Source organism: Adiantum capillus-veneris, chromosome 2, assembly GCF_014529385.1.
Source record: "Adiantum capillus-veneris isolate H3 chromosome 2, ASM1452938v2, whole genome shotgun sequence".
Classification (NCBI taxonomy): domain Eukaryota; kingdom Viridiplantae; phylum Streptophyta; class Polypodiopsida; order Polypodiales; family Pteridaceae; genus Adiantum; species Adiantum capillus-veneris.
In genome coordinates, this window is record NC_140932.1 from 152,364,860 (window position 1) to 152,390,077 (window position 25,218).

Below are 25,218 nucleotides of genomic sequence, written 5' to 3' on the forward strand. Positions count from 1 at the left end.
TGTTACTACCTGGGTTGCCTACATCTCATGTGAGAGTCTCATGAATGATGGCATTGACTGGTTTTTTTAACACAATGACTAGATACTAAGGAATGGTTGCCAAAATTTCTACACATTGATTTGCATACATAGACTAGCTTATATATGGATTTTAACTATCTCATAAATAAGGGAAAGCTGGTATCTTGTATTCAGGGAAAGCATGCCCATTATGCTTGACTTGAGGATATTGTAGCTTCATTTTAGGGCTGCCATATCCAACTTGATTTTCTTGGCACTATTTTATCTTGTGTTCAAGGCTACCATGCTTGTATGCATAGTCGTAACATAGTAGAAGAAGGATATAGTAAAACTTACTGCCATACTAGACTCTATGTAGTCTATCCAATCCTCCATGTTCCCAAGAACATGGCAGGTAGGTGAAAATTCATGATAGTTAGGTACTCTTGTACCTACTTTATATATTTAATTGTTTGCATCAACATATTGCTTTACCATTGAGAAGGTATTGGTTTTGAATGTTTACACATATATATGATTCTATGATGATTTACCATATGGAAACCACTAACCATGATATATATACCTAATGTATATCTCATACTTTAGATGATTATTCATCGATTTTAATTGTTGAATTGTACACTTTGGCTGCATGTAGTCTCAAATTGAGATTCAGCAGTATCTCGTAGATAAAACTTCAATGTTTTGGGGCTTTAATAGTGATATATATGGGACTCAAGTTTCACAAATTTGATTTGGTTTGAAATGCTACCCTAATGTACTAAAATTCCAACAACAATAAGTTTACATGAACATGGTCTGGGACACAAAGTTCTTATACTTTTATCTTTATATGCAAGAACTCACTTAGTGGTGAATTCACAAATGTAAAGTGCTTTTTGATTCTATCATTTCTTGGTGGATAAATACATAATTTTTGAAACAAGTGTTTGTAATTTACTTTGAAATTAGTCCAATGATTGTTAAAAGAGCCTTAATTCTCAAGCACGAGTCTCAGAGGACATGCCATTACATTGAACTTTTGAGAATGGATCCAATTTACAAAGGAGATGATGTCCGATTTTGGTTTTTGTAATTTTTGACACCAATAACAAGGGGAGGGAGTCGTTGACACCTATCTTCCCAGGTAATGCCAGTCTTGACGAGCTTGTATTTCTTGGATGGTGATAAGTAAGAGGTTCCTTGGAGTTACGATGACAACTGCAACAATAACAGAAGATCATCCACCATCGTCTAGTTATTTGTATGATTGATAGATAGCCCTTTGTTAGAAGCTGGACACACCCCACGGCATCTAACTACTCGGCGGACCATTATTTTTGTAATTATTCATTCATTGAGGAAAACCTGATTTTTCACATTGTACATATTGGGACTTACAGAAGTTTCCAGATTGTATCCCAGTTTTGATAGTTAGATTGAGTAGATGGTTGATTTTGAAACTTTAGGGTTTGAGAAGTTGTAAGATATATATACCACTTTTTGACCTTAATGAAAAACCTTTTGTCATTTTAAAACAAGTTTGAAATCTGTGAGTGAGCGCACTGTGTACGTGAGAGAGAGTGTGAGCTTCGTCTTGACGCTACATGTGCTACGATGGTCGGAATCGAGTGCGGAGAAGTGCTACGAGTTGCCCCCGACTAGAGCTACAAGTCGATACCAACATTGCGCGCGTACGGTCCGGCTTTGGGAGCTCCTTCCACGAGCTTCATCGGTTGTTTGGGTGAGCATACGTTATCTGATTTCGCATTGCAGCATATCCACGCGTTCACATTGAGTAGAGCTACACATTAGGCACTTCAGATTTCGGAAACATCCTACGTGTTTCTGCACCGGGTGTTTTGGGTCGTGATTTTGGTTTATAGACCTTGGGGAGAGCGGCCTATAGGTATAAGTAGGGTCTCCTTCAAGTTCTATGGTGTCTCGAAAGTGTTTGATGGGTGTTCGGCTCTAACAAGCGTTGTAGGAAGATTCCTCTTTTGCACTTTTGAAGACTGTGACTTAGACAATTGGTAGGGACCTCTGTAGGAATTGGTTAGGAGTCGGTCGAGTGTAGGTTGACACCTTATGCTTGCTTCCACGCGCCTGCAGGTCGAGCTTCGTCCTTAGCTGACATTACTTATTAGGTGAGTTCTCGCTGTGCTGACGTCCGTCGCGGCGTATTCGTCCAACATTGGCGCCGCTGCTGGGGACGAAAACCTTAGGTAGGTGACCGAGACTAATCCTTGGGGATTGGGATTTTTGGCTTGCCAAGAGTCTCGCTTTACATTTAGATAGGATCAGAGGGTGGAGGACTCTCTAGGTCTTAGAGGGAGTCTAGGAAGTGTGTTTCTGGCTTAGATCCTTCGACTTAGGTATAGGAGGTAGACTTAGGTAGTTTTAGGTAATAGTCGAGTTCTAGAGTAGGAGTTGGAGTCGTAGAAGCGTTGAGAGGAGAGCTTGAGAGTCCGGAGAGGCCAAAAAGCAACCAAAAACACCATTATCACCATTTCTTCATGATAGGTAGGAGTAGAGTAAGTAGGACAGCATGATTCAGATCTAGAGCATTTCATGCATGTACACTTGCTTGGTAGAATCATTACAAGTTTGTAAAAGACGCAAAAAGACGCAAAAGTGTGGTCAAAGCCTAATTGAAGTTCAAAAGTTACTGTGAGTGTTTCTAATAGGTCTACAGAGCCAGGAGACATCCTACGCGTAGGATGTCTACAGGCCAATCTGGGAGGAATTTTGGGATTTTGAGTTGACCAGTGTGTTCAGAAGGTAGGGTTTACCCTAATTTCAATTGGAAAGTGGAAATTTGGCCATCTCTTGGCAAGATAAGGCCTGATAGACTGAAATTGCTAGACATCCTACCCAAATAGTGCCAAAACATTAACTTGAGACCAAAACCATAAGATGGCTGCATGAGTGTGTCTTGCATGATATATTGAGTGACTGAAAGGGGTTTCACCTCATTTGGGCAAGAAAATTGGGTTCAAAGTGGACTTTAGCACCTTTGACTGAAAAAAAAAAAAAAAAAAACAACTAAAGTTTGGGACTTTTGACATCCAAATCAAAATCTAAGCATACCACTAGGATACTGACATCAAGGGAAAGCTGTGGAACAAATCTCGGGTTAAATAGGCCAAAAAGACATCCTACGCGTAGGATGTCTTCTGAGTGATTTGGGACTCAAAACTGAAATCTGAGTATACCAAGGTGATTAGCAACTCAAGGGGAGCTTGAGCCTTTAGTTTGAAGCCATTCTGAAGAAAAAGACATCCTACGTGTAGGATGTCTAATACAAGAAAATAAAGCCAGAATTTGACTTTGAGCATTGTAAGGTGTTATATGGTCTAAGGCAAGCCTGCTAGTCAATTTTGGTCCAATTTGGAGTTGATTAGACTGATCAAGACCATCAACAGGCCGTCCGAACAGATTTCTGACTCATTGACCAACTTATAGAATTCCAAATCAAAAAGTAAAAGCAGCTGTAAGCTTAGCACAACAAAGGGAAACAACAGTGCAAAAATCCAGGCAAAAAAACAGCAAGAGACATCCTACGCGTAGGATGTCTATTGGGGCATACTGCAGAGAAAATTTGACCTGGCCTAGACAGTGAGGTTCCATTTGGCTTAAGGGTTCCAGAACTTCTTTCAGAAATGAATTTGGACCTTGGTTGCCCATTTGACAAAGCAAAGACTGAATTCAGACTTTTTCGCGTAAATTGGCCAACATCAGGAAGAACTGTTTCAGATTAGCAACCTAATCCATAACATCAGCAGTGTATAAAATACAGTAGTGGTTGAGATTAAATCTCCAGTTATACCAATCATTACTAAGATAACCTCTAGTAGATAAATGCTTTGATTCAATTGCCGAAATTAAAACTCTTGTGTACAGGTATATTTAGCAACAAGGCAAGAAGTTGTGCAGAAACTGACCCGTTGCCAGGTGAGTGGTTGAATTTGTGCTAAATTGCATTGATAAGTTTGATGAATTTAAGATCAGGAAGATACATTGTTAGAGACCAGAAGGTGGCAGGTGACCAAGGTAGCTTAGTGTCCACCGAAGAGAGTGTAACTCAGGCAAGGCTAGATCTGCTAGCACCGATTATTGAGGAAGGTAGTGATACGGACACTTCGTCAGACAAATCTTTCTTCATGATGGGTAGTCAACAGCCAGGAGGTTTCACCTATGATGGACCTATGCGAGGAGGAAGCACATCCCAAAATCCTTTGAATGATTCCAGGCTTACAGTGATCTTCTTAGAGGGAACAAACTCAAGAGGAGCCCTAGTCTATTCTGACTATCGAGGCCGCAAGTGCATTTGTATCGAAGAGAGGCCAGCACAAAGATTGGAGATAATCCGCATGTATGATGATGGAGATAGATTCCGAGATGAAAAGGGGAACCACTATTTAATAGTTAGCAACCCTGAAGATTACAATAGATATGGAGATAACGTGGCTAAAGGAAAAATGGTTGGTTTCAGAAACTCAAGAGCCGCCACCAAACATTGATCGTCACGGAGCTATTTTTATGTACGATAAGAAAACAATCAGGATTCCAACTTATAACGAGAATGTGGGAATCTACAAACACGAGAGCGAGGGTATTGTCTCTTACTTTTGCAGCAAAGAACCATACGAAGCAAAGACAAGGTTCTTTACTTATTCTCTTATGAAACTGCTACGGGGAAGGACATAGTTTTTGTTGATAGATACGGGCGAGAATACCAACGTATTCTCCCAGAGGAAGTAGAAAGAGCAACAGGTCCACGAGCATCAGCATATGCCCTTGAGGAAATGCCGAGAGCCGTCCACACCCCAAGCAAGTCAACGAATCCATTTTCAGATGAGTATGACACTACCCCACATTCCACCAGACCGCAAGCATTCAACAACCAAGACTAACCAGCAAACCAACCATCATTGCAGGCATGGCTTCGGCAGAGTGCAACAATGGAACCAGACCGAAACCGAGATGGTTATCCAGCCACATGAGGGCTCAGAGATTTGCAAGAACCACCACACTATTCAAGGTATCAAGCAGAGAGTAAGCCAAAGACACAAGGGTCGACCGAGCTTGGAGAACCACCCATCGAACGAGTTCGAAGAGAAGAACCACCTCCAGCGAGAACCGTTAGAAATTATGGCTTAGGAGCACCGTTGGGAGAGGATCCAGCCTATTACAGAAGGCATGAGGAGGTGTATAGACTTGGACGGGGTGATCCAATGATGAGGTTTGTAGACCAACGCCGAATTAGACCTTCTCAAGTGCCAAAATGGGTAAACAAGAAATACACAGGAAACAGAGACCCAAGAGATCATGTAGCAGCCTTTGTGCGTGTAATTAGAGCCAAAGAGGTGTTAGATTTTTCTACCCAATTTGCAGGGTTTGGACTAACCCTAGAGGATGATGCTGCAACTTGGTTTGACTCTGTGGAGCGTAGAGACTTTGAGTCGATGGAGGAAGTGTTTGACGAGTTTATTAAGGAATTCTCTCAAAGGGGAATAGCTCATAATACCGTCTCACAAATCCATAAATTCAAACAAAAAGATGGAGAATCTGTACGGAAGGCAACCCTAAGACTAAAAAGATATGTTAAGTTCTATCCTGTTGAAGAACTGCCAACTCAGTCCAGGCTTATGCTGATATTCATCCAAGGACTAAGGAATGCAGATCTCCAGAAAGACTTACATATGAAGAGGAGCACGACATTGAATGAGTTGACCAAGGAGGCTCTGTACCTTGTGGAAAATTGTGCGGTCTACAAAGAAGGGGAGTTTAAGGACCTTGATGACGATTCATGTTCACAGCAAAGTGGGAGCAAGTCTTCTAAGAAAACACTGAAAGGAGAAATAGCGGTAAACCAGGAGCAGCTCGTAGATGAAGTGCTAAAAAAGATAAACTCGTACGCCAAACCCCAGGCTAAACAGCCCAAGTGGTGTGCTATTGAACAAAAATTGACAAACCATGGGACCGAGGAATGTTACTATAACAAGGGATATGTGAGGGAGAGGCCTTATGCTCCCCAAGCTCCAGTAGCTTCCCCTCAAGTTCCACCGATGCCTAGATATCAAGCAGGCAACTTACCAGGACCTGTAGGTGTAGAAAGACCACAACCGGTGTTGGGGCAACAACCACCCCTACCAGGTTTACGACCAGTTGGTATAAGATACACACCAAAGATAACGGAATCAGAAGAAAAGGCTTTGGTGCCTATGCATGCATATTATGAAGATCCCAATGGATATGCGGAAAACCCTATCTATTATCCACCGGAAGAACCCTCGAAACCAGAACTATGGAGCATGATAGGGAATCAAGGACCTCCAACTGCAGCACAGGCCGCAAGAGAAGGAAGATATAGCTTAGATGAACGAACATTGTTGTTCATAGCCAATGGAGGCATGGGCGGACAGAGACAGGCTTACCAGCAACGAGGGGCTCAAGGAGCACCTCAACAGCCCAAGGGTCCCTATTACAAGTGTGGCGGAGACCATTGGATGAGAGATTGTCCTCAGGATGAAATCATTAGAGTCAATGCATATTGCCCAGAATGTGGAATTACTCATTTGATTACCGATTGCCCTAAAAACCCGAGCAAAGGAGCAGAAACCACCTTGAACCTGTTGGAAACAGTACCTTCCAGTGGAGGATCGGAAAATGAAACAATCATACCTATTCAGGCGGTAACACGAGCACAAGCCCAAAGAAGGACGAACGAACCCATAATAGAAGAACCAAAAACAGATGCCCAAGGTTCAGAAATGAAAAATCAGAGAAGCACTTGAAAAGTGAGAAAGGTGCGTAGAAAATCCAGGAAAGAACTAGAGCAAACAACCCTATCCAATGAGTTGAAACATACAAAGAACAGATTGGAGCGGTTAGAAGATCTAGCTAGCTTAAGCTCACACACCACAGCAGCCATAGCACCCAAGGAAATAGCAAAGCCCAAAAGTGCAGGATCAAGAGGATCTGTACTAGCAGACAAGGTAAACGAGGAGCTGGATGCGCTTCTAAAAGCTTATGAAGCTCGACTTAAAAAAAACCAAACCCATGAGAAAAGGTGGATGACTTATCCATATGAAGAAATAGAAAAACAAAGTCTGGATATGTGTAAAAAGATGATCGAGACGACTCAATCATTGATGGAAGACCCGTTGGGTAAACCGGCAAATTGTCATGACGCACTAGCTCCAACCCCTATCCAACCAACGTTAGAGAAACATGAAGAAAAAAAGGAAAGACTCACTAATGATTATGAGTCTAGAGGAGAGCCTATCATAGTGCCAAATACCACCGATGGGGCAAGTGACGGGGTCCATCCTAAAATATTGGCAGAAATGGGAAAGGACGGTGACAGTCTAGATGATCTGTGGAAGCAAATCAGGGAGGCCAACGAGGCTAATAGGATGAGTCACCACATGAATAGCACGAGAAAAGAAAAGAACGTGATCTTACCTCCTATTGAAGAATTCGAGGCAAGATCACAAGTGAGCTTTGAGATACATTCACAAGGGGGAGACCAAGGATCTATTAGTTCGGGGCACAGCCAACTAGACTCTTTGAGAACTTTACCCTCTTACCTGGGAGAATATGAAGCTAAGTCAGAAGTGAGAGCAATCTCATCTCAAAGACTTTCTTCTAACAAGGTGATGGATTCACAAGGATTGATTGAGTTGTTATCCACCCCGGTGGCATGCACAATCACGTTAGCAGAACTCCTAAGGTTAAGGCCAAACATCTGGACCACAGTAAATGCCTAAAAAAATTTGGAGTGAAAGACCCCACCTTGAAGCTACAAGAAGGAATCAGGGAGTTGGACAGACCTAACCTGAACACTAGGCCAGTACCATTGAATAAGGTTGGAGAATATTGTGAGGGAGAAGACGGAAACACGACGCTACCGGTAGAATTCCAAGGAGTAGTTTCCAAAGTTATTCTTGACAGTGGAGCAGGAGTTGCTATCGCCACCAAGGAAATCTGGAAAGAATGGGGAAAACCAGTGTTGAGGGCTACCAGAATGAAGCTGCAGTTGGCAGATGGGTTCATGGAGAAGCCTTTAGGACTCTTCGAATAAGTAATTGTCACTTCGTGCGGAATCGAGTACGAGCATACATTTGCAATAGTCGATTTTGAAAAAAAGAACAATTATGAGATAATCTTGGGACGACCATTCATGCGACAACTGAAGATGGTCCAAGATTGGGGTTATGACCACATATACCTCAGACATGGCGAGACGACAACTAAAATACACCTGAAAGACCATAGTTACAAAGATGTGACAAAAGAGCTATGGATATGCGGAGCTTCACATTGTGGAAGCTTAAGAAAAGAGGAATGCGTCTCAGAAAGAGCAATTGAGGACAAGGAGTATATTCCGGAACCTTTCCCTGAAGATGTCTTGGAACCTCTAGAATGGGAATACATACTGGCAACATTAGATGTCTATACCATTACCGACAGTCCAACAACAAAATTTTGCGATAAGGATGGCTACGACGTGCTACCCTATTACATGGTAAGCGTTATACCAGAGAAAGAGATGGTAGAACCTCCAGAACAAGAAGAGTTTTACAACTCCTCTGAACAATTGGAAGTAAATGATGAGGCAGATAATGAGTGTTCAGACACCTCAAGTGAGCGTGGGAATGAAGCCGAGAATATCAAGTTTTATGATTTTGCTAATCAACACCCTAGACGCCAAGAACGCTATAGGAGGAAAAGAGTAGTAAAGAAAGTGAGAGAGAACCTGATGCCCAGGATAAAAGGTAAAACTCACTATTTGATGCTTGTAAAAGCAGAGGATTGTGTGAAAGATCAAATATCAGGAAAATTCTCAGAAAATCGAAAAGAACGAACGCAAGAAGAAATAAAATAGGTAAGAAAAGTTAAAACCGAAACAAAATCACAAAAATCTGAAAGATCAAAAAAAGAAACAACAAAAGACCAAGAGTGGACCAAACTGGAGCGTAAACAGAAATACCAAGAACTGAAAAGGTCTTTGAGAGAGATATGGACTACTGAAGAAGATAGTGATGGTAAAGGGGAGTCAGAAAAGGGCAACATGAACGTACCATCACACTATCGGAAATTTACTATCCAAGATAGAAAAATCATTATGACACCACCAATCAGGGAGAGGACCAACTAAGAATCTTACGATGGGCCTGAAAATGAAAAGAGAATAGACCTCGCAGAACCAGGTGAAAAGCCTCAGCCTGTCTATATAGCTAACGATTTAGAACCTGAGGAGGAAGCACAGCTAACACAACTTCTCACGAAGTATAAAGATGTGTTCGCTTGGTCCTATAAAGACCTCAAAGGAGTTGATCCATTGATATGCCAACAAACAATTCCTTTGAAATCGGACGCAAAACCTAGTAAAAAACGTCCTTATACATATAATGACACATTTGCCAAACAAATCAAAGAAGAGATTGACAAACTGATGGAAGCGGAGTTCATCTATGAGATTGAACATACAGATTGGGTGTCACCCATTGTGGTAGTTCCCAAGAAGAATGGAAAACTGCAGGTGTGTGTAAACCTCAAAAAGGTGAATGCAGCAACCATAAGGGATAATTATCCCTTGCCAATTACAGAACATGTCCTTGAGCGAGTGGCCGGGAAACGGGCTTATTCCTTTCTGGATGGGTTTTCAGGATACAACCAACTGGCAATAGCAAGGGAGGATCAACACAAAACAGCGTTTGCCATAGAATGGGGGATTTATGCATATGGAGTTATGCCATTTGTCTTAACAAATGCACCAACCACTTTCCAGAGGTTAATGACTCACGCTTTCAAGGAATACCTAAGAATATTCTTAGAAATTTACATGGATGACCTGTGTGTACACTCTCTTCTGCGAGAGGAACATATTGACCATTTGCAAAAGGTCTTTGAAAAGTGCAGAACATATCGAATCTGTCTAAACCTAGAAAAGTGTGTATTTATGGTTAAGCAAGGACAAATCTTAGGACAAATTGCCTCAAGAAACGGCATAACCACAGACCTAGACAAAGTCAAAGTCATTGTAGACCTGCCCAGACCTACTAATGCGAAACAAGTGCAATCCTTCATGGGGCACTGCGGATATTATCGAAGATTCATATACTTGTATGTGGTTATCGCACAACCTCTGTATCGTTTGCTAGTCAATTTCTAATGGACCAAGGAGTGTGAAACCTCATTCCAAAGGCTGAGGGAAAACCTTATATCAGCACCTGTACTAAAGGCACCAGATTGGGAAAATATATTCCATGTGCACATTGATGCTTCAGCATATGCCATTGGAAGTATTCTAGCTCAACCTGGAGATGGAACAATGGATTTTCCGGTTTGCTATGCGAGCCGACAGTTAAATAGTGCAGAAAAGAACTACACAACCACCGAGAGGGAAGGGTTAGGAATGATTTATGCTGTAAAGAAATTTCGGCATTATTTGCTTGCAAACAAATTTGTGTTCTTCACAGATCATCAAGCTCTTTTATACCTAGTAAATAAACCTTGCAATACAGGGAGAATCGTACGCTGGTTTATTATATTGCTAGAATTTGACTTCACAGTGGTGGTCAAAAAGGGTAAAACCCATCTGCGAGCTAATCATCTTTCAAGAATACACAACGGGGAAGCTCCTCAAGAGGTAGATGATGACATACCAGATGCTTATCTTTTCAACATTGAAATGGTACCCAAATGGTCTCAGGAAATAGATAGCATTCTCTCCTTCGGAAGTGAGTTTGATAATACAGAATGTAGATCCAAACAGCAAACAATTCGACAAACAAAAAACTTCCAGTTGATAGCAGGACGGCTGTATCATCTTGAATTTGACCTAATCCTACAATTATGTATAAATCCGGAAGAATTCGAGTGGTACCTTGAAGAGGCACATGTCCAGGGTTGTGCACTTCATTGTTCGACAATGAAAACACACCAGAGACTAAAACAATTAGGGGTTTATTGGCCAACTATGTATGTGGATACACATACTTATGCTACCAATTGTACAGTATGTAGTGCCAAACGACCAGTGGATCACACAACTTTGTTTCGGGTGAACATAGCACTTGCATGGAGTCAATATATCATTGACTTCCTAACCACTAGAACGTTCCCTGAGAACATTACAAGAGCACGGGAAAAAGCTATAGAGCTGGAAGCTCATGACTTTCAGCTAATTGGAAATCAACTCTATAAGCGGGGAAAGGACAATCAACTTAGAATCTGTACAAGTGAAAGTGAATACCTGCTGATTGTAGAACATGCACATAGCGGAGTAAGTGGAGGCCATTTTCGGGCGATAAGACATCAAAAATTTTCTCAACCGCAGGAATTTGGTGGCCTACATTGCACATGGAGTCCGATGAGTTTGTAAAGCATTGTGATGCATGTCAATGCACCAAGATACCAATAAAAGAGATGAGATTCCATTACGGCCAATGATGGGGGCAAGAGCATTTGCAAAATGGGGCATTGATTTTGTGGGACCTATATCACCCCCTGCATATCGCACCCATACCCAATATATCATTGTGGCTACGGACTATCTCACAAAATGGGTCGAAGCCAAAGCAACACAAAAAGCTGATGCACGCACCACAGCTCAATTTTTGTATGAGAATGTTTTTGTACGTTACGGGTTACCAATAGAAATTGTCAGTGACCGTGGAACACAGTTCCTCAATGAAGTCATTGAATATCTACTAGAGGAATTCATGGTCATACATAGGAAATCAGCACCATACCATCCACATGCCAATGGGCAAGCTGAGGCCACAAATAAAACACTATGCACGGTTCTCACTAAAATAGTCTCAGAATCAAGAACCAATTGGGATCAGCAGCTACACTTAACACTATGGGCATACAGGGTAGCTTACAAAACATCAATAGGAACAACACCATACAACATGGTGTTTGGGCTAAATGCTATACTACCCATAGAGTTTTTAATCCCAACTCTATGAGTAGCAATAAACTTGGAATGGACAGGGCATGAACTCTCTTCAAGAATTAATGATCTTGAAAATCTAGATGAACTCCGCTTACAAGCTGTCGCTTCAATCTATGCTAAAAAGAGAAGACAAAAGGAATTTTTTGACAAACATGTGCGTACCAAAGAGTTCAAAACAGGTGATTACGTACTTGTTTATACCTTGAAGCACCATGCCAAGAAACTTAAAAAGCGAGGGATGGGACCATTTGTGATTGATGATCTACCACAAAGTGGAGCTGTCAAGCTTGCTACATTAGCAGGTGAAGAAATGCCAAACTGGATTAGTGGGTGTCGTCTGAGGAGATATCTTCTACCCCTCACACAGGAGATGCTCCAACAAATTCATCAAGGAAAGCAAAGAATGAAGTAAAAAGAGAGAGTATGGGAGGAAGCTCAAGCCGAAGCACAAGAACGCATTGCAGCGACAACAACAACAAAGTAAACCACCATTGAGAATCAATGCCATTCGACTGATGAACTTGGAGGAGGAAACAGTAGAGCCAATAATTACAGTCAAAGTGGGCAACAATCAAGTAGAATCAACAACCTTGCTTGATTCGGGTGCTCAAGAAAATTGATCTCTTATGGATTATACCAACAGCTCAAAGTCACAGATCAACTTCATCCTACCCCCCAAGTGCTGGAAAGTAGCACATCACACCCATTGAAAACATTAGGATGGACTATATTGCATGTACAGCTACATCAATATATTTACCCACACAAATTCTATGTGGGGACAGATGAAAGCACACAACACCCAATGATGCTAGGGCAACCTTGGAAAAAAGCATACAATGTCCAGATAGACTGGAAAGCAAAGGCGGTCAAAATTCAGCACGAACATGAACAACAGGTGATAGATTTTGCTCAGCAATACCATCATGATGAACTGCAAGCCATGCAATCACTGGCAACAGAGACAAGAGAACAAATACCATCAAAGACCACCATGAAACCTGAGACCAACAACCAGGTAAAAGCCAACCATGCTAATCATAGAAAGCTGAAGTCACTGGCCACAATGCAAAAATCTAGGCTACCAACACAAGGTAAACGAGTATGGATGCGGAAGGATAGAAATGCAATGGCAGAAAAAAAAACAATGTAACAACCGGATTCCAACAAAGCAAGCGGTGCAAACCAAAACCAAGGTCATAAAACACATATGGACCCCAAAGAAACTGCTTAGCCATAACCAAACTGTCACTCACATTTGGATACCAAAGCAAAAGCCAAAGGAAATCCCTACGGTACAAGCACCAATGGAAAGCAGACATCTGCAGGTCAACAAGGAGAACAGATATATGTGGAGACCGATGACAGACAAACCAGTGGCAAACAAGAAAGTACCAAACCATCTACCAATGGAAAGCCAAGGCCATAAGGCAAATAGCTATCACATCCCAGCCAATTCTATCCTCAGAAACAACTACGACTCCATCAAACGTGTCGGCAAAGCAATTGCCTCTTGCCAAAAAGACAATTAAACAGAGAGCAGTAGAGTTATAGCTGCTACTTGCAAAGAAAGCAGGAAGCCTCGACGGCGAATGCCAATAAGCATCTTGATTATTCCCTTCTCTTGCACAGCATTAATTTTTCCATGCACTGACCGAGTATGCATAAAATAGGGCCACATTAATCGGCCAGGCATTAGCACAACTTTTTCAACCTATGCACGGCACATACTCCGACGCGAAACCTAGTAGTCTGGGAGGACTCCGGCTAGGAGGGGGGGAGGCATTCTGAATGCGGAACCAATAACAAAAACAACAAAAAAGGGCATGATTTTCGACTATTTTAAGGGTTGACGTTTGATTGCAAAATTTTCTGGAGTAACCCAAGTATAGATACCCTTGTACAGCATGAAGCTACAGGTATAGGGGGCCAAACACCAAATCAAGCCCCTAGGTGTGTGTATATAAGTAGAAATATCCATTTTTCAGGAAAAATATTGGTAAAACGGAGAAATCCGGCCATAAAAATTGCATGTGAGTGTATATAATGGGTTGCGGTGATGTTTGTGATCTATTATGAATTTTGGGGATTTTTTGGGTTTGATTTGCTATTTTCCTTTTAATTTTGCTAATTTCGGCTGAAAAAATTCAAAAATACAAAAAGCAGGTGAAAAACAGTCGTAATGAAAAACAAAAAATATGGGGATGACCAGTGACTAAAGGACAACCTATGGTACAGTGGGGATGCAATTATGAGACTAGAGAAGAAAGCGTGTTTTGGCCAGGTTTTGACCGAAATGACAAATTTCTGGTAAACAGAGCAAATGGAGTCCAAATCAAGAAATTTTTGAGCCTAAACTATATCTCGCAGAAAGATAGGAGCACATGTCAAATTTCATGAAAAATGGTTCGGGGACCTCCATTAGAAGAAATTTCCACCCCATTTTTAGCTCATTCTCACTATTGACTTTGTGGAGAGAGCTTCTGCCACCTAGAGTGGATCGACCTTCCAGCAACTTCTACGACGCGCACGTCTATCCGACCAGCTCCAGACATGAGAGTTAGGCTCACCACCTTGAGATTTTCGTGCATGTTTATCATTATGTTGCGAAAACTAGCGTAGAAGTCACACACAAAGCGAGCGGTAGAGACTTGCAAGTAGAGACGGCGGCCTAACGGCTAACCCGAAAGCAACAAGACTTCATCAGCAGCTTACCCTAGTCTAGGAGACCAATCCTGGATAGCCAAAGGTAGTGGGAAACCATTGGGAAAAACCCTAATTTCCATAAACCCGCAAGAGGCCACCAAATGGGAAATCGGCGAATCGGCGACCAAATGCTACCAAAATTTATGGGTAAGAGCATCTCGACATGCTCGACAAGTCCATATGACCCGCATGACCAAAAAGTGACCCGAAGCGGCACTAAACCTCAGAAACGGCATCAGACACACAAAGCATCAAAATGCACTTGTGGCCAAACCGCAAGTCCGTTTGCCACCAAACTTCACGAACGGCTTTCCTAGACCATCAACAACCAAGTCCTATGATGGTAGACCACCACAAATCATCAAAGGTATGTAAACGCAACCACGGGTGCTTCTAGAGCAACAAATAGCCAAATGAAGCTCCAGTAAAGCCAAACTCGACAAAAATCATACAGCAAGGATCCTCAAGGGATTGGGAAGCTATGGAGACCAACATCAAGAAATTTCATCGCCAAAAAGCACTCCAAAAGTCAGAAAACGGCTCGGAGGCTCTGAAGTCCACATAGGGAGTTATACTCTATCCATTTGACTTTTTTGTTGAAATTAGGCTCAAAAGGGACTTAAGGGGGCGAAGGGCAAGCACTGGGAACACTAACACTGAAAAACTCATAAGGAGACATCCTACACGTAGGATGTCTCAACAGAACTTTTTGACACAAAACCCAACAATTTTTGTCACGCACATGTTCTGAATGACATTTGCAAGCCCTACACCAAGTTTCATCACATTTGGACCAGATTTGACCTCATATGCATGGAAAAACGCAAAGTTAGGGCATAGAGGCAATAATGGGCCATTGACCTACCAAATCTTGTCCAAATCTCATGAAACTTGCACAACACATTCACATACACATCAGCAAACCATCTGTGTGGTCAGGGAGTAAAAATGATGAATTAGACATCCTACGCGTAGGATGTCTAATGGACCTTTTTGGCATGGAAGGGAAGCTTTGTCATTCCAGATGTAGTTACCTCATTAGCAAGAGCCCATATGTCAAGTTTGAAGCCATTCTAATGACTTTTGACCGCCAACACCTTCAAGATACACTTTTTGAGCCCAAAAACACCTCACAGAGTCCTACAGGCATTAAATCTTATCCAAATTCAAATCCAAGAACATGGCCATGTTCCATAGGCCAAGGACAACCCACAGAACAAGTTTCATGCAATTCTGATGAAAAAGACATCCTACGCGTAGGATGTCTTCAGCATAAATTTATCCTTCTGTGCAAGAAATGACATCATAGGAGCCAATACCATGATGCATTGAGCCCATATACCAATTTTCAACCCATTTGGACATCAATTACTACCCATGATGGACAATCTACCCAAATTGTGACCTAAAGTCTAAATCAGCCCAAAAATCCACTTTTTGTCATCCAAATTCAAATCCAAGCTTATAACTATGTTCCATGAGCCTTACACTACCTGCATGTCAAGTATGAACCAATTCTGAAGAAAAAGACATCCTACGCGTAGGATGTCTGGATGGAATTTTTTGGCCAGATTTGCATTGTGAGCACATGCACAGCTTCACAAGTTCCTTTTAAGCTATAATTTCAATTTTCAAGTCATTTGGATAAGTAAAACTCAGTTTAGCACCTGATATGGAAAAAACGCTAATTTTGGACTGCTGAGTGCAACAAGATCTATGGCAGCCTTGAAGTCACCGGCAAAGAAGAAGAGAATGACAATCAAAGATTATCTGGACGAGGTGGACCCTTTTGTCATTCCAGAGGGAACACTAAAGCCCACCAACACCTGGATACAGGAAGATCTGCTAGAGTCAAACGACCTAAAGATCTACCAGGGAGTGTTCAAAGACAATGAAGGCAATGTAATAGAGCTGCCAATGCTGCCAAGAGAGCTCAATGAATTTGTCCGAAGCAAAATGGCCGGCTACTTGGAGAAAATTGACCTCCATAACTATTTTGAAGCAATACCAGCAGGGGTGGACGTCAAAAGAGTATGGGAGTTTGTAACAAGCATAAAAGAGGATGGAGTGGCCAAGGTGACAGATTTGCACGGCAGACCCGATACAGAGATCATTATCACGGAGTGGGTTGTAGCCCATGCACTAGATCTCTCCAATCAGGGAGACAGTGTGACAAAAATAAGGGATGAAGTCAAGGTGTACAAAGAGAAAAAGTCCAATTACACCTTTGAAGACATCGCCAACCCAAAGGTGGCGATCATGAGCCAATTGTACAACCACTACTTCCACATGTGCACGAAGAGGCCACAGAAGTACAGGATGCCGCCAGGTGCAATTGCCACAACGTTGACTTGGGCAATGACAAAAGGCACCCGAAAGATAATCAACTATGCGGCTTACATACATGACAGGAGAAATGATAACCAACCTACATAGTGCCAGGAGAAATGATAACCAAGGTAATTTATGTAGCACTGCACACCAAGGGGAGGTGGCCTGACCCCCCATCTCAAAATGATTGGCTAAGGGTAAGGGAAGGCAAAGAAGACGAGCCACAACGAGCACCAAGGGTGGCTACAAGGTTGAAGAGACGGCTAGAGCCAACTGCAGAGGAGCAACTCGAGCAGAAGAAAGGAAAAAAGGAATCTGCTCAAGTGCCGGCCAAAGAGACAAGATCACAAAAAGCGGCCAGACTCGAGAGGCTGATGGAGAGAGTTTCCGAGCAGAAAGAGCCCTCAAGGGTGATTTAAACGAATTATGGAAGCCATCTCTCGAGTCTATGTCCGGATCATCCAGAAGAGTGCAGAGGGACCGCTTTGAAGACTATATCAAGAATTTCGAGATTCTTGATGTTGCAGCGGAAAACATTCCCCATGTCCCTTTCACCGAGGAAGAAGTGGAGCAGATAAGGCAGACATTTCTAGATGAACAAGAAATCCAAGAAAGGGAAAGAAAAAAGAAAGAAGACAGAGACTTTACGGGCAAACCTATGGCTTTACCAGGTAGCCCTAAACCCAGCCCCCAGCCATCACCACCTCCTAGCAACCCTCCACCAGAAGATAAGGAGGCTGAGGACAATCAAGAAGAACACTAGGCTGAGAAGCAAGAGCAAAGGCAAGAGCCTGAGCCAAAAGAAGAGGCCAAGCCTATGTCTGAGCAAAAAGAACTAGAGGAGGCATATTATGCATTTTTGGACCTGCTAGCTGCAGGCTATACAAGGGAAGAAGCCGCCACAGTCGCATTTGACTTGGCGAGAACAGGGCATAAAGAACAGATGCTAGGCATCCGGCTAGTTGAGCTAAAGGAAATTGCTACCGACACGGTAGATCAGCACCCGCCCTCTAATGATTGGGACGTAGTGATGACAATGCTAGATGGAATAAGAGCACAATCTGTGGCATTAGACGAAGAATTGATAACTCTAAAGGCCACCAAAGAAAAGACCAAGATGGAAAGGGATACTCTGCAGGCACAAAGCCAAGGACAAAAAGAGAGAGAAGCTGAACTCCATGCCAGCTTGGCAACGGCTCTACAAAACTGCCAAGCAAAGGAAGAAGCAAATCAGGCAGTAGCAAAAAGATTACAAGCAGCTGAAGAAGAGTGTTTGCAACTCAGCAAGTCATTGCGAGATGCCGAAAAAGAACGGGATAAACTGACGCTCCAGCTAGCAGAAGAAACTAAAGAAGTAGAGGCCATGAGGAATGCCAAGGAAAAGGCGGAGATAGAACAAGACGCAAGCCTGGATGAAGTCCTTGAGCTCAAGGACCAATTAAAAGTCAAAGATCAAACCATCCTGTAATGCCTCCTGCTTGTGATTGGCTAGGCCTGGAGGGGTCCAATGAGCTTCAAGCATGAGCTACAAGGGGGGGTCGAACCAAGAAATCTAGGGGGTTGCTTAGGGGGTATAATCACCCACACACACTCACAAACACTCTCATTGTGTGCTATGCAAAGTGCAAGAGCTCCCTCTCCTTCTCCAAGCAAGTAGAGGTTGAGAGCCTACACCAACACTCTTGGATATGGAGTGCAAATCCAACCAAGAGCCATGCTTCAATGCTTAAGCTTGCCATCTCCTTCTTCTTCATTACTATGCTATTATGTATGCTAGCAACAAGAGTTATGATAAGTGAGGAACTAATTCTTTCTCCTACGAAATGTTTCTTCTTCCTCTTCCCTACCCTCATTCCCTGCTAGCTCTCTCCACCTTCGAAGGTGTTTGAGGTCTTGGGATAGTTAAAGCTTTCTTCAAGTTTATGTTATGTTTGTGATGCATGAAGCTTTCCATCTTCATTGCATCACCTAGGTCACAAGGAACACAAAGATTGTATTGTAACAAGTCTGTCTTAATGGGAGAAATCATAATACAAATGCCTATTGGAGGGGGGACCGGCTCCACATAAATCCGGTCCTCAACTGTTGTCATGTTCTCTAAATTCTCTCTCTTGCAAAAGTATTGTTCATGCCAAGCTACCTAATTGCTATGATTATGTTGCTATCTTCAATTATGTTCACCCGCTATGCTCACAAAGTCATTTCTCAAAAGTACTCTCATTAATTTCCGCTACTCTCAAATTAAATAGGCCAATTTCATTACAGACGGTACCAAGCATAAGAACCAATAATCATCCGCAGTATACCCCCCATCCCAAAGCTTCATTATGTACTAACAACGATAATACCATATGTAAGAACCAATACCCATCCGGGGTGTACCCTTCCATCCAAAGCTCCATTATGCATTGACAGGATACTTACCTTCTTAGTGGGCAAAAGAAACCACCACAAAGTTTAGTAAGCCAACCAACACCGTAGGGTTTATCAGAATTTGTAAGTGACAGGATAGTTATCTTCTTATTGGGCAAAAAGAAACCACGACAAATTTAAGTAAGCCAAACCACACAGTAGGTTTTATGCGACGTGCAATGATGATGTGGAGTCACAGCGTCCGTACCATGTGTTAGAACCACTAATCATTAGGTGTATACCCTCCATCCCAAAGCTCCACGCAATTTACTATTTCTATGTCAAGCCAAGAGTCAGTTACCATAATATTCCCCCGCATCAGTGCACAAAAATCAATGCTATCCGAGCTGTCAATTTACTCACGACCAGATTATGCCAAATCAAGTAATTTTTAGACAAAATACATCCCCTAAAAAACCATTGAGCCAGTTAACGCATAGCATCAAAATTTTCATTGTGAACAACAGCCATAATTTACAAGCCAACACCTCATTATTAAGTACTACCATCATTAAAACCATATATGGATTTTACTGAGCAAAATCCGACACCCAGTTGAGGGGTTTGAGTGACAAAAAACCATTCAACTCTATGTACTTATAAAGCAACCACATTCGGTGCTATATTAGGCATCCCACGCAGGTGTTAAAAATACCCTAGCATGTATATGTTTATGAAATCTTAACAAGAAATAAAACCTTGTTGAGTAGATAGTGGCAAACCTGAGTTGGTTGAGCTACAAGCTCCATGTTGGTGCAACAGTAAATATTCCAAATCAGCACACAGTCCTCTCTCTTTAAAAAAAACACACACCCAAAGCTAAGTCAGGGGTAGAAAGCGCCCTCACCTCCTTAAATAGAGGGGAAAAAACACCATCACTCATGGTGTGTGTAGATTACTCCTAGATCTTAAGTGTAGTATGCGCCTTCTGGGGAATCGACACCAAGCGGCCGCCTCATTAATGGTATGGCTCACCATTGCCAAGCATTTTTACCACAACGCCTCACAACAGAGTAGGTAAGTGTAGAGTAGAGAGACCCATGTTCTTTTACATGCCAATTACAGCTTAAGTGGTAGTTAATAGCCTATAAGGGATCTACCCCATGGTAGATTTCAAACTTAGTGTAAGTTTGAAGCTATCTACCCAAGGTGACATTATTTAGGGGTTAGTAGAATTTTTTTCAATATGCTCAAAGATTAAAAAAGCAAGTAACAAAGTAAGTGTGTGTGTGTGTGTGTGTGTGTGTGTGTGTGTGTGTGTGTGTGTGTGTGTGTGTAAAAGAATGATTATCTAACAATAGTGTGATTTCACAAACTATTGAACCACATAATGGGACTAGTGACCAAAAAATGTGTATATAATATCCAGGAATTATGTCTACATTAGATAAAAAGTAATCATTAAAGTTGGCAAAGATAAGACTAAAATTGACGTATAGACTAGACATTTGACATATACAGTGCTATTTGTAAATATATGAAATTATCAAAGAAGCTTATACAAGGGTGTTGGACGGATACGCCGCGACGGACGTCAGCACAGCGAGAACTCACCTAACAAGTAATGTCAGCTAAGGACGAAGCTCGACCCGCAGGCGCGTGGAAGCAAGCATAAGGTGTCAACCTACGCTCGACCGACTCCTAACCAATTCCTACAGAGGTCCCTACCAATTGTCTAAGTCACAGTCTTCAAAAGTGCAAAAGAGGAATCTTCCTACAACGCTTGTTAGAGCCGAACACCCATCAAACACTTTCAAAACACCATAGAACTTGAAGGAGACCCTACTAATACCTATAGGCCGCTCTCCCTAAGGTCTATAAACCAAAATCACGACCCAAAACACCCGGTACAGAAACACGTAGGATGTCGGCCGAAATCTGCATGTCTTTGTTTCCGAAATCTAAAGTGCCTAATGTGTAGCTCTACTCAATGTGAACGCGTGGATATGCTGCAATGTGAAATCAGATAACGTATGCTCACCCAAACAACCGATGAAGCTCGTAGAAGGAGCTCCCAAAGCCGGACCGTACGCGCGCAATGTTGGTATCGGCTTGTAGCTCTAGTCGGGGGCAACACGCTGCACTTCTCCGCACTCGATTCCGACCACCATAGCACACGTAGCGTCAAGATGAAGCTCACACTCTCTCTCACGTACACAGTACGTTCACTCACAGACTTCAAACTTGTTTTAAAATGACAAAAGGTTTTTCATTAAGGTCAAAAAGTGGTATATATACCTTACAACTTCTCAAACCCTAAATTTCCAAAATCAACCATCTACTCAATCTAACTATCAAAACTGGGATACAATCTGGAAACTTCTGTAAGTCCCAATATGTACAATGTGAAAAATCGGGTTTTTCCTCAATGAATGAATAATTACAAAAATAATGGTCCGCCGAGTAGTTAGATGTTGTGGGATGTGTCCAGCTTCTAACATCCCCCCCCCCTCCTTGTTCATCCTGTCCCCGACATGGCCTTGATCCTTTGCTTCATCTTATGGTCTCCCGCATCTTTAGCAGTGATTCGTACCGTGCATGTAGATTTAGCATTGTTGGGCCAAAGATATGTGTATGCATGGTGAAGAACCTCATGTAGAATGCTTCTTCAAAAGCCTGGAGGTGATAGGATGGTAGAAACATAATTCTTTGATACAACGCATGTATCACCTCCTTGGAAGGATGACATGACATATCATAAGCACATATGTATGTATCGTGGAAGAAGAATATGTTGCCAGTCACCTAGCCTTGCTTGAAGGTCTCGAACACTGCTAGGATGGTTCTGCAGATCTTTCTCATCATAATGCATGTAAGGTCAGGTGAGCCAGTGAACAACTTTATGGCGGCCGTTAGGGTTTTCACCATGTATTGTACACTTATTCTCTCACCTGCCTTCACACCCGGCAGCTTTGGGTAGTTCAGCCAAGTGGGTTACGCTTCTTTGTAAGATTTCTTGTGCTTTCCACGTCCTAACCCTTGGTAGAGGACAGAAGTGTATTAGGTATTTTGGGTACTTGGTAAGCCAAGCATTCCTCCACTTTGGCTGAGAATCCACTATGAGCTTTACTCCTTCTGGCCTCGAGGTGTCTGCGTTGTAGAGAGGGATCGTTGGCTCTTCTCTGATTCGCCTGTTTATTGTTGCCGCCTCATATTTTAGCAATGGATATGGGAGAGAGGGTTGAAGCCATTCACGCCTGAGATTGCTGGCGTTGATTTTCTGAATTGTCATAGATTTGAAAACCCTTTGTTCCCATTCCAAGGCTTCCTTTGTGCTTTCTCTGAGCTTTGCCTCTATTGCTTTACACGATTTTTCCTTCTCTTCTTGTGTTAGATCCTGTGGCTCTTGAGAGGATCCTGCTGTGCTTTCCTCTGGCATGGGTGTGTCCACAGGTTCTACCATATTGTCGAGGTCGATTCCCTCATTGGAAGATGGCCCTGAGCTTTCTGCTTCTGCTTGTTGCCGGCCTTTCAACTCCTCAATTTTCTTGAGGAGTGTCTGCTTTTCAGCTTCGGCTTCTCCGCCCATAGTCACGAGGAGGTCATTGAGTTCAACGTTTACTTTTTCAGCTTCCTCGAGCTTTATCTTTATGCTCTTCAATTCTTCTTGTAGGGCTCTTTGGATGTCCTCCATTTTGGTTTGCATTGCGATAGAACCTTCAGCCATCATTAACCTCTCCTTCTTCTTGAGAGTCGGCTCCTTTTGGAGTTCTTGCATCTGCTCTTCATATATTTGACTCTCGGAAACACGTGTCCCCCTTTCCCCCTTGAGAGATAGGTCTAGATAAATGCTAAATCAATTAATTAAATCTCCTAAATTATTATTGGACCCCTTGGGTGGCCAACCAATAGGCTTCACGCACACCATGAGGGCAACATGAAGATGAACTTGACAAGTGTTCCTTTTTCTTTCTTTGTACCATGCATGCCTTGTGTGAGTGTGTGGGTGTTCTCTCTCATCCCCCCTCATGTAGGGCTTGCCCCCTCCTTGTAGGGATTGAATCTTTGACTTTTTGACACCTCAAGCCCCTCATGCATAGGCCCAGTCCCCACCACAAGCTTGGCTCATAAGCACTTTAAGCTTGGGCTCGGTTCTCACCTCAAGTGCAACCCTAGCATCTCAATAATTAAGCACCTCAAGCACCTTAGTCATCAAGCATGACAAGCAGGACAAGCACCTCGAGTTGGGTCGGGTTCCCGTGCCTCAAGCTCAGCCCTAGCTTACCTAAGGTCAAAGGCCTTTTACACACATTATTGGAGGTCTTCAATGAAGCTAACCCTAAGGTCTTATTCTCCATTTGTTAGACTTGCTCTTTGATAGAACATCTCTCATTTGGGCCCCTTTACCATTGGCCCTGTGTTGAGATAGATCTATAAGCACATGTCTATATCTTACCACTTGTTCCCGTTTATTCTCCCACATTAAGTGATCAATTTAATATGAGAAAATCATTTGGGTTGGTTAGATATTAGATTTTATGACACCGTTGTTGTAAATTGGTATCATGATAAATGTCGCTTATAAAATCTGGTAAAACTGTGGCTTATAAATTCATGATCACTGTCGCTTATAAAATCTGGTAAAACCCTCTGCCTGGTTTGACTTAGTGAACTTGTGGGCCGTTTTTTGTCCATTTACACGATGTTTTTGTAAATGATGGTGACCTTGGGGGGAATATAGCCCAGCTGCATTCCATGTATGGACCTATTTGATATTAGTTGATTGGTCGAGATAATGCAATACACTATTTGCATTCACAGCTTGCCCTTGTTTTTTGGTTTAATAGTTCGACGTGCTAGGATACCACAAAAGGTCTCTACCACTTGGCTTGCTATGAGATTGTAACTTGTAGAATTAGGAAGGATTGGATTCCACTTTAACATAAACATTATCAGTTCTAAATATTCAATAACAAGCTTGAACTCGTTAATGATATTTAAGCTTCTTTACAGACGAAGCCTCATTAATTTGCCAGATAAAAACTCAAGAAGTTTTTTTTTTTGGGGGAGCATACCACTTGGAGTAGAAGGGGGTATGGACCTCTAGTTACAATTAAAGTACTAAATAAGCTTGTAACTTTTTGAAAAAAGTTAAGATATGGACATGGATATCAACTGAGATAGTCCATTGATACATGTAAAACACATCCAAGGCTAACATATCTACTGTCTTGTTTGGATGAATGCAAGTAAGGACTCTATCTTATCTTGGAGGTTTTTTTTGGCTTAAAAGTAGCTGTCCACACATGATTACACATACAACTACTGCAGAGGAAATACTTCTAATAACTGTATATTAGAATGAGGCTTCACTCTTATAAGCATTGTACAAAAATAATTCTATGATTAGTTTTTTTTGTACTTATCATTTCTCTTTCTCTAGAACCAGCTGCCTTTTGAATGTAAAAGTTCAAGATGTGTTATTATTTATGTTAAAATAGCTACACACACACATATATATATGCTATTTATTTTTTTATTTATATGTATGTATGCATATGCATTTAAAATTTATATATATATGTGTTTTTCTCTAAGTTGCATTTATACGCCCGTATTATGATTTTTATACTTATAAAATGGAATTAAATGTTTTATTCTTGTATTATGCATATTTATAATTAACTTTTTATATTTTGCTAACCCAATTTTTGTAGAGCATAGTCTCACACTTTGGGGTTAGTCTATAGGCTAGTACATTGTCCTTGGCTGTGAAGGCCAAAGCATCACATTGCAGAGACGGTTTAGCTTAGGTACCTTTTCCTAGTTGTGTAGATATTTGTGTCACACTA